We start from the raw sequence: 9,172 nt of genomic DNA on the forward strand, positions 1-9,172 counted from the left end.
ACCTGGGAACTTTGCCTTGAACTTTCCCGAAGCCAAGATTTTTTTTTTAATTTTTTTACTGTTTATTTATTTTTGAGACAGAGAAAGAGACAGAGCACGAGTGGGGAAAGGGCAGAGAGAGAGGGAGACACAGAATCCAAAGCAGGCTCCAGGCTCCGAGCTGCCAGCACAGAGGCTGATGCGGGGCTCGAACTCATGAACCTCGAGATCATGAGCTCCGCCGAACTCGAATGCTCAACTGACTGAGCCACCCAGGCGCCCCCAAGATTCTTCACACTGATCTTGCTGGTCTCACCTGGAGAGAGAGAGAGAGAGCAGCCAGCTTCCCCCGTACAAATGAGGACCAGGGGAGTACATGCCAAGACGATGTCTCCTGAACCCTCGATGCTTGGCTGGACTTTCTTTCTCTTGCTGCACCATATCCTGTGCCTTGAAATACAAGATTTACAAGGGGCGCCTGGGTGAAGGGGCGTCGGTGAAGCGACTGACTTCAGCTCAGGTCACGATCTCACGGTTCGTGGGTTCAAGCCCTGCGTCGGGCTCTGTGCTGACGGCTCGGAGCCTGGAGCCCACTTCGGATTCTGGGTCTTCCTCTCTCTCTGCCCCTCCCCTGCTCACCCTCATCTCTCTCTACCTCTCGAAAATAAATAAACATGATAAAAAAATTTAAAAAAAAAGATTTATGTGAGGGGGCTCTGTGGAACTGGGCAAATCTTTTCAAACACCCAAACTCAGGAATCTCTACAGGAGACACAGAAGTTAGCCACTGGCCGGAGTTCTGAGGGCTCCTTAATGACAGAGCCAGGCTTTGAAGTTCATCAGTCTGGCCCCATAACCACAATGCGATGCTGCTTGTTACGCACATCAGTACCTAAAATATAATGGTACGTGGACCTCCGGAGATGTCTACCTCTGCCCTTTCTCAAGTATCCACAAGTATTTTTTTAAGTTTATTTATTTATTTTGAGAGAGGGAGAGAGAGAGAGCGAGCGAGCACAAGCAGGGGAGGGGCAGAGTGAGAGGCAGAGAGAGAACCCCCCGAACTCATGAACCATCAGATCACGCCCTGAGCCAAAATCAAGAGTCCGACTCAATCTACTGTGCCCCTACAGGTGTTTTAGTGAGACCCTAGGCTTGTTCCATACGGGCTTCGTGCCTGTCCTCCAAGGTTCTTCTAGATGAGACTCCTTGTTGATCTCCCTGCGGTAGGCAGAATTCCAAAACATCCCCTGAGATTTCTCAACCCCCTGGTATACAAGCCTCATACAATCCCTTGGCTGAATATGGTAGATTTTACCCTGTGGTGACGTTACATTATACACATGCTATATGGAACAGCTGACTTCAACGTATGGAGATGATCCAGGTGGGCCTGACCTAATCAGGTAAGTCCTTTAAAAGCAGGGAGTTTCTCTAGGTAGGTGGCAGGTGAATGCTCAGAGATGAAAAGGGTCACAGGGATAGGAAATGAGGACAGCCTCTCGGAAGTTTAGACTGACCCCCACAGACCAAAAAAAAAAAAAGGGGGGGGGACCTCAGCTCAGTCCTCCAGCTGCAAAGACCTGAGTTCTTACAGCCAACTGAGTGATCCTGAAAATAGATGCTCCTCCCACCCAGTAATCTGGCCTCCAGATCAAAGCCAGCCTGGCCAGTCTTGAGTTCAGCCTGGTGAGATCCTAAGCTCAGAACTCAGTTAAGCGCACCCAGACTTCTGCCCTACAGAACTGAGAGATCATAAATGCGTGTTACGTTAAGCTGCTAAATTTGTGGCCACTTAGCATGCACCACAGAAGATGAATACAGTCCCCGAGCCATAGTCACTTGAGGGAGGGGCCCAGCATGGCCACTCCTGAAAGCACCTTCCTTGATAACATCTCTGTGTTCCGGTAGCTGCCATGCCACAGAAACTTCAAGGTGGCAATCCAGGAGGACTTCCTGCAGTGCTCCCTGGGGCAGTCTCTGCCTCTCACAGAACTGGGGAGAAACTTCCCACAGGAATCTATGAATCCCTCTGCCCCCGGGGCCTCGAGCAATACTGTCTAGGCCTGAAAGCAGTCCGTCTCCTGAGGCAAACAGCCCGGCCACCTTAACTTTCAGCTGTCTTTCCACAGACATTCCCAGGCTTGACTGAGAGAGCCTGAGTGAGTATCGCCTTCTGCTTCTTCTCTCCTCTCTCTCATCCCGGCCACAGCCTCAGGGCATCAGAGTCAGACATCCATCCAGTTCCCAGATTTTTGCGGAACAATGTGAGCAAGGGAATGTTATAGACAGCAGGCTCCTGTCCTCAGAAGTTCATATAGGGAAGCCCTAACCCCCAGGGTGATGGTATTTGGAGGTGGGTCTTTGGGAAGGGTTAGGTTTAGATGAGGTCCTGAGGGTGGGGCCCCACGATGGGATTAGTGCCCTCCTAAGAGAGGGAGAAGCCAGAGCTGGCTCTCCCTTGTGAGCACACAGCAAGAAGGCAGCCGCCATTCACAGAACAGGAAACGGGTTCTTACCAGACACCGAATGTGCTGGGACCTTGACCTTGGACTTCCCAGCCTCCAGAACTGTGAGAAATAAATCGTTTAAGCCACCCAGTCTGTGGTATATTTCTTACAACAGCCTGAACTGAAAAAGACAAAGAATCTCTTCGGTTTTTTTCCCTCCCTGGGGCTCCATGAGAGCCTGAGCAGTTCCCAGTTCCCAGTTCCCACCTCCAGGAGACCCTGCCTGAGAAGGAAACCAGCCCCGGAAAAGAAGAGCCAGAGTGGGTGATGGGGGAGGGAGGCTGTGGGGGAGACGGCGGGGGGTCTAGGACTCAGATCCCATCGTTTAAGGTAAGAGTCCGTGCATGTTCTTTTTTTCTTTTCTCTATCCTCTTTGGCTTGGGTTTTTGTCATTTACACCGAAAAACTCCCCGCAAAATGTGGTTCATTCCTGTAGAATTCCTGCTGGCCACCTCCCCAAGCTCATTAGGTCACACCCACCCTCCCCCTTCACTACCCTTATCCCATCTCACTTGCCAAAAGGGTTGGATCCTGAAAGGGACACTGTTTTCAGTCCCTGCTGAATGTTTGCTTTCTGGCTGACGGAGCTCTTTGCATTTTTTTTTTTTATTCTTTTACTTACTTTTAATGCTTCGTAATCTTGCATATGTCATCTCTCCACTGTCCTGGACAAATGCCACCCACATAAAAGTTTCCCAGTGTGCCTTTAATTAAACTTCATGAACTACTTCTTCTTAGAGAACTTCAGCCAGCTACCACGGTCAAAGGTTTTATGATCTTTCCAGGCAAGAAGTGAAGGAGAAAGGAAGATGGAGAGGCACCGTAAACCAACAATCGCCCAAGGTACTCGGTTTGGGAGATGAGACTGTCAAGGGAGAAATAGTACATATAAAAATAAAAAACGACCTTGGTGCCTGGGCAAACCTGTTCGTGTTGCACTTACACTGGAGGTTCAGAGAAGCTCTACGAAAGCTTTCGGCGGAGAAGAAATGCCACCGTGTCCGAGAAATTACCTCTGCAGACGTGCGTCTTGCACCCAACGAAGAGAGCCGCACGCTGGGTGACCGAGAGAGTGGCCGTGAACCTTAACTCATGATTTGATTCACTCCGCTGCGGCAAAGTCAAACCTATTCTACAGGTGTGTGTGTGGCCGTTGCAAAATTCAAGAAGGAGCGTAATCCTGATGACGTAATCTCAGCGCCCCATCCGCATTCACCGTCACTTACTGGGCACTTTGTAGGCAGCAGGCATCACCAAGCGTCACAAAAATCTGCAAGGTGAGTCTTAGACCTCTGGTGCGTTTCAGGCAGGGTAGACCACTTACATCAGTTAGCTAATCTGTGTGTGAGGCATGCTTTGAAACTAAGTCTCTGATTCCAAAATCCTTTTTTTGGGGGGGACCCCTCCACACCTGAAATGTCGGGTATACAACTGCTGTTTTCCTAACCCACACCACCATCTTCTACACACACCCACATACACCCAACATGTGCACACACATTTCCCTGCACCAAGGGCTCTTTTTGCTTACAGATTTTTGTGTTCTAAGAGGAAGACCCCAGACACAGCCTGAAGGGTTACGTATCGATCCATGTGAGAAAATCATGGCAGTTTAATCTCCCTTAATTCGCTTAGAAAGTAGTCTAGGACCCAATTCTATCAAAGGAGATACAGTGAGAATACACTGCCAGAACTTCAGGAAAATGTTTCTTAGCTCTTCAAAAAAGAAGAGATGCAAGGAAGAGACAGGCCCTTTTCCCTACTTCTGAACAGCGATGTGTGCTCAGGAGCTACTGCAGCCATTGTGTGATCCTGAGGAAGTGAGACGGCATGCCGAGGATGACCAGGTAGAAATTAAAAAAAAAAATCTGGGCTTCTATTAGCATCATTAAAACTCTGAACTGGCCAAGCTAAAAGCTATTCCAACTTGAGATTTAATATCTGAAAAATAAATCCCTTTATTTATTTTATCATTGTGGCTTAGATCTGGTGGCTCTTAAAAGTCAGACACTTTAAGATACTCAGAACATTTCACTGCACACTTGTGAGAACTGGAATAAATAAGATGCCCGCTGATTTACATTCTATTCCTCTAATCCTTACATTTGACTCCTCCCATCCTGTGGGCCTAAAATAATTTTTTTTTTCCTACAAAAATAAAAGAATGCAGCAACCCAACCCACCACGTGATTATTTGATTAGGTTGCATAAAATTGTAGCATCATCTTGCTGGACTCCTTTATTCCCATGACGGCTTTGAGCAAGCAAGCACAGTGTTACGGAACCCCAAAAAACAGGGAATGTTAAGAGGCGTCTAGAAGCTCAGGGTGACCTCCAACAGACAACCAACAAGAAACGGAAACCCTCAGTCCCGCAGCTGCAAGAAAGTGAATTCTGCCAATTGGGTGGGTTTGGAAGTATATTCTTCTACAGACAAGCTTCTGGATATGTCCTCAGCCCTGGCTGGCACAATAAAGACAGTCTTACAGAGGACCCAGCTAAGTCATGCCGAGACTTCTAACCCCCAGAAACTTTGGGGAAAGGAATATATGTTATTTAAACCACTGTACTTGTAGTCATTTGTCAGGCAGCGATGAAAACTACCACAGAAGGTGGCTTGCACAGGCCTAAGAAGAAGCACTTCCAGCAGCTTCCTTACCCCCCCCCCTCCGCCCCCACCCAGTTCCCTCCTTGACACAACATATTTTGGCAGCTACAGAGTTTGGGAGAAGGATTTGACAGAAGTGAGTCATATCTCAGCTGTTCAATTAAACTAGCATTACCGTTTGCCCCTCTTTATAAAATGTTAAATACAAAATGGTTAAGAATATTTAGCACTTGGTCGTATTGAACTAATTACTTTTTACAAAAAGCACAGGTTCCCCCACCCCCGAAAAATACCAGTAATTCCTGGGTTTGGTCTATATCCGTTTTTACAACCACTCATATACACAGCCTAAGAAAAGACACAGCCTAAGAAAAGAAAGTGCTTTATTTCTTGCCATCTCTGCCCGGTCACCGTAAAAACCCAGTGTTTGAGAAAAGAATTCAACAGTGATCACGATGCAAGCCACAACAGTCGGAATTTCCAAGTTTTCTTTTTAATATAAAAATTCCAGAAGATCCGCAGTCAGAAAAATGTGGGTTTAATTCTGGCTGCTCTATAATTCACAAGGTGTATGACTTGAGAAAATTATTTTTCTCCCAGCTTCCTGTCCCTTATCTGAAACACGCAGAGACTAATAATGCCCGCCACATCGGAAGACTTTCACGAAATCATACCAATAAAGTTCTCAGCATGGTTCCAGGCACAGAACATGCAGTCGATAAATAACAATGATTGAAAACATTTAATAAATACCAATTATGTGTTAGCTCCTGAACCAAAGCTTTACTTCCATTAGTCCATAAAACTTTTACTACAAACATGTAGTTGCATTATACCCATTTTACAGATGGCACCCTAGAAGTGTCACCTTACAGTGAGCCCTAGAAGGAGCAAGTAACTTACCCAGAGTTCTATCGATCATTAATGAATCAAAAGAAGGCAATTCAGTATCCAAGCCGTCCCCACCATGCTCCTCTCTCCTGCCCGCTGCCCCACTGTTAACTGTTACTCTTTAGTAAGATGTGATTTCCCTGCACTTTTTTTTTTTTTTTTTTTTTAAGAACGGGCCTCTCTGCTAACATTAGGTCCCCTGTATTATCAGGTAATGATACAAGGAGATGTGTCACAAATTGTCTCGAGATTGCTTTGCTGTAAGTAACTTAGGTCTCCTTAGCTTTTTTACTTTTCTTTTAAAGGGACAGATCTGGGCTTCTTCTCAATTTTAATCACTGTTCTTCTCATCAGACATAACCTTCAAATGGAAGTTACAAAATATCCAAATATAAATTAGTGGAGTCATTGGGCACTCCAGCTGAATGGTCATTTTCCTTCACACTTGCCCCGAAGGAGACTCCCTCCTCTTTCTCCACCCACTCCCACCCACCCTAATTCACTCACACAGAGTAGGAAGAAGAATTTTGTGGATCTCACCCCACCCTCTATCTGCATCTGAATAAACAGATTCCTCCTGAGTGAACTTTAAAGAACCAAAAAAAAAAAAAAAAAAAAAAAAATGCAAAACACAGAAGCCAGAAAGACTAAAATACAATGATTTTGAACGGGAGGAGAGGGAGAGTCTGGTCCAGATAAATGTATATTAGTCATGAGTTTCATATATATCATAAATATTTCCTTCTGCTTTCGCCCACCGAGGTGGAAAATTGATTGACCTGCTCTGCCAAGGAGCATTGTGTCTGTTCTCTGTAATCCACTGGCGATCTTAATTGATGGAGAACTGACTGTCTCTGGCTGGACACATAATCAGAACCCTAGTCCTATTAAGTATTTTCTGCTGCAGGAGGATGAGGAAAACAATCTTCAGGTGTTACACTGAAGAATTTCATTAAATTATCTCTCCAACCTGCCCTCAAACCAATCCAGCAGTTTATTAATTTTGTAAACCTAGATGTCGTTCATTTAAGGTAGGACACTCAGGTATTAAATTCTACTGATCATACAGGACGGACCAGTTTAAAAAGAATCTACTTTTTCACAGAACTTCAATTTAGAATTTGCCATGAATATTTGCATCTTGCCTCCTCAGCATTTATTTACCACCTACCCTCCCCCATTTTTTCCAACCATCTATGGATTTTAAAGGGAATCTTCCCACTTTCCATTCTCAACATCCATGACCAATCCCCAGAACTGGATCAAACAGCAGAACAACTTGTCCTGAGCAGACTCGGATTTGGGCATCATGTTATCTAAGCCCAATGAAAGTGACCAATGAAAGTGATCATGATCTAAGACCAATGAAAGTGATCATGATCTAAGACCAATGAAAGTGAAGAGTGGGGCTTTGCCTAGAAATAATGGGGAGAAAGGGCTCATGTTTCTTTACTAGATTTGACCTTGGAAGGATAAGGGCTCACGTTTCTTTGCTGGATTTGACCTTAGAAGTATTTTAGCCTCGGGTTGTTATGGCAACCATGCTGCAAATAAAAAAGAAAGGTTGTCTGGGAATGGAATCAACAGAGAAGACCCAGACTTGAGTGATGAAGAAAGAGAAGGGCGTAACTTTTGTCAGTTTGAGTACCTGCATCCAGCCTGACCCGAACTGGATTTTGCCCTGTTCTGTTCAACTGTGCGAGCCAGCAAATTTAATTTCTCTGCCTAGGACAACTGGAATAGATATTTTGACACTTGCCACTAAAGGAGAGCTAAAAGATATAATGTGCATAATTTCCTTGTTCATTTAGATTAAAGCAAACAAACAAAAAGATGCCCCGATGCACATCTGATAGGCATGGCTGGAAGCACTTGTTTAAAAAAAATATTTATTTTTTGGGGCGCCTGGGTGGCGCAGTTGGTTAAGCGTCCGACTTCAGCCAGGTCACGATCTCGCGGTCCGTGAGTTCGAGCCCCGCGTCAGGCTCTGTGCTGACAGCTCGGAGCCTGGAGCCTGTTTCCGATTCTGTGTCTCCCTCTCTCTCTGCCCCTCCCCTGTTCATGCTCTGTCTCTCTCTGTCCCAAAAATAAATAAAAAAACGTTGAAAAAAAAAATTTAAAAAAAAAAAAAAAAATATTTATTTTTGAGGCGGGGAGAGAGAGAGAGTGGGGGGGGAGGGGGGCAGGGCACAGAAAAAGGGGGAGAGAGAATCCCATGCTATCGGCGCAGAGCCTGATACAGGGCTTGAACCCGTGAACTGTGAGATCATGACCTGAGCCAAAAACAAGAGTCAGACACTTGACCGACTGAGCCACCCAGGTGCCCCCTGAAAGCACTCTCTGTCAGAAGCTCCCTACCCTAAGTTCTGACTGTTTCGTCCATCTGATTCATATGACCCATAGAGCATGAGCTACAAGCTCAATCTATGCAGCTAGACCAGCTGACTCAAATCCCGTTTCACCAACAAGCCCTTTCACCCCGCTGTGCTCCAGTCTCCCATCTATAATACAAGTATATTCCTCCTAAGGGTGTTATAAGGCGAGAATGGGCTAATTTATGAGAACCATAGAACAGTGTCTGGCATGCTCTTAATGTAAATGAATAAAATGTCAGTCTTAAAATCTCATTCACCTGAGAGTTGTCATATTTATAATAAATGTTCTATACCAACTGACATGAATATATATCGACCATGGATACCAAATTTTGTAAATTTTTAAACATGTACTTCCTTGTCTAATATCACCTCTTCCTTGCTAGGTACCCACTGCCATTTTGCTCCCCATGGTCCCCCATACCAAATTTACATCTAAAAGAAACTCATAGAAATTGTTTCCCCACTTCTTCCCATTCTGTCCCAAACAAATTAAACTTAGAAAGGCACTTATAAAGGGAGTCACACGCATACGAAAACAGGTGGTTATAATTAATGCATTGATCTTACTCTCTACGTATATATCCATGTGTTTAACAATTAAGAACGTACCCTAACACAGAGGACTAGGTCAACAATATTAGAGGCTGAGGGACCCGAAATGGATTCGTGGAACAGTTTTTTGTGACCGAGGGAAATTACCAGGATACAAGAAATAATTCTGCTTCAGTGGTGTCCTTTTTAGGACCTACTTGGATCCATGATCCCAAATGAGACATTTCTAGTTAAGGGGCTTAATTAGCAGAGCC

Source organism: Panthera pardus, unplaced genomic scaffold, assembly GCF_024362965.1.
Source record: "Panthera pardus isolate Hobbes unplaced genomic scaffold, ASM2436296v1 HiC_scaffold_25, whole genome shotgun sequence".
NCBI lineage: Eukaryota > Metazoa > Chordata > Mammalia > Carnivora > Felidae > Panthera > Panthera pardus.